This window comes from Panicum virgatum, chromosome 8N, assembly GCF_016808335.1.
Source record: "Panicum virgatum strain AP13 chromosome 8N, P.virgatum_v5, whole genome shotgun sequence".
In the NCBI taxonomy this organism is placed as follows: Eukaryota; Viridiplantae; Streptophyta; class Magnoliopsida; order Poales; family Poaceae; genus Panicum; species Panicum virgatum.
Window position 1 is genome coordinate 50826568 of NC_053152.1, and position 1889 is coordinate 50828456.

General features: G+C 46.8%; 1 non-coding gene across 1 annotated transcript; it reads left to right on the plus strand.

The window, feature by feature from the left end:
- Positions 1–797: 797 nt before the first annotated feature.
- LOC120687070 lies at positions 798–904 on the plus strand. The gene has a single exon (XR_005680570.1). It is a non-coding gene; the product is annotated as a small nucleolar RNA R71 (small nucleolar RNA).
- Positions 905–1889: the final 985 nt, after the last annotated feature.

Below are 1889 nucleotides of genomic sequence, written 5' to 3' on the forward strand. Positions count from 1 at the left end.
GCTTTTTTGAATAGCTGAGGGGTGTCCTGCTAAGTGGCTCTTTCCACATAGCATTGATGACATTTACGCTTTCTAGAGTTGATTCGGGTTGCCCCAGAATCTTTCCTAGTTCAGCAGCAGGTGTAGCAGCAGCTAGTTGAGCCAATTGAGTTTCTAGCACCTTATTGAAACTCAGCTGGTTCTTCATAGCCGTGGAGAATCCGCCCATCTTGGCATAGATGGTCTCCATAGATTTGTCTATAGCGGCCAACTTCTTCTGAAGGGACTCATTGATCTTCGCTTGGCCGTAGACAAGATCTCTCAAGGTAGGCTGGTTTGGATTGAAAGAATTTGAGTTTCCATTACCTCCTTTGTAGTATGGGCGTGGTTGATTCCACCCCTGACCTCCTTGTGGACGAAACCCATTGTGACCATTGATGAATAAAGCTTCTTCTTGGGTTTCTGGGCAATTGTTGCCTGAATGTCCAACATTCCCGCAGACCTCGCACGTCATGCGAGTTTTCAAGGCTTGAAGAGTTTGCAATTGAGACTTATCTTGGGAATAATCCTCAAATTTCTTGAGGAGGAGATCAATCTTCATAGAGAGCATGTCGGCCTCCTTGACGGAGTGCATACCTCGCTGGCGCAGTTGGAGGCGATCATTGCTCCAACCTTGGTTGGAAACCATCTTCTCGATCAATGATGTAGCTCTTTCAATGGTCAGCGAGAAGAAAGCTCCACCCGCAGCGGCATCCACATGATCATGGGATGACTATGTCAACCCATTGTAGAAGTTTTGTAGAATGAGCCAATTGTCCATTCTGTGGTGCGGACACGCCAGAATGTACTCCTGAAGTCTCTCCCAAGCTTCAGGAATTGACTCATTTGATGCCTGCTGGAAGTTCGAAATCCGACCACGAAGAGCATTGGTTTTACCCGTCGGGAAGAACTTCGAGAGGAACGCCTTGGCACATTTGTCCCAAGTATTCACAGCAGCCTTGTTAGCATAAAACCATTGTTTCGCTCTCCCTAAGAGAGAGAACGGAAACAGACGGAGCCGGATTGCATCTTGTGATGCACCCTTGATAACAAAAGTACTGTAGAGCTCCAGGAACTGCTGGAGATGAGCGCTGGTATCCTCATTGGCCTTGCCACAGAAAGGGCCAGCCTGCACTATCGTAATGAGACCCGTCTTGATCTCGAAATTTTCCCCTCCGGTGTTAAACTCGGGCCCGGTAGGGACCTGGTTAGCAGACGGAGCAGAGTAATCACGGTGTGTCTTCTGGGCCATAGCTCTAGGAGCTGACGACGATGCGATGACTGGTTCGGCTGCCGAGAGTGGTCTCCAAGGTGATACGAGACGAGCTCGCGTCCTCCTCAAAAGTGACTCTGGATCGGAATGAAAGTTTTGCGGCAAGTCAAAACTGGTCATACACTACCTTGTTTTCATATCAACAAAGACAAGTAAAAAAAGCCAAGTTAGCCTGTTTACCAAGCGAATACCAATTTCAATTTTGTTCATAACTTTGTATATATTCTTAAATCTGTGCCTTCCCCAGCAACGGCGCCAAAAATGCTTGTTGGCGCCTACCAATGTCACCACCGGGAAATAGCGATGATGCCCTCAGACGCCAATTGGGGTGGCAGTATTTCATGAACCACGAATAAATCTGCAAGCGCACGGAATACCGCTGTAGCATTTTACCCGGGAGTATACCGGGGTGTCATTTACATTTTCACAGGGAAGGCGGTGAGTGAAGAGATATAGACTAGTTGATGAACTTTATCTAGATTGGATATTCTCATGCGTAATCAGGGGTAAGATAATAACATGGTAGGAGGTAGTGTGACACACACACACACAAATTACCCTCTTGGATAAATAAATAAAAGAAAGATAAAAGATGCTC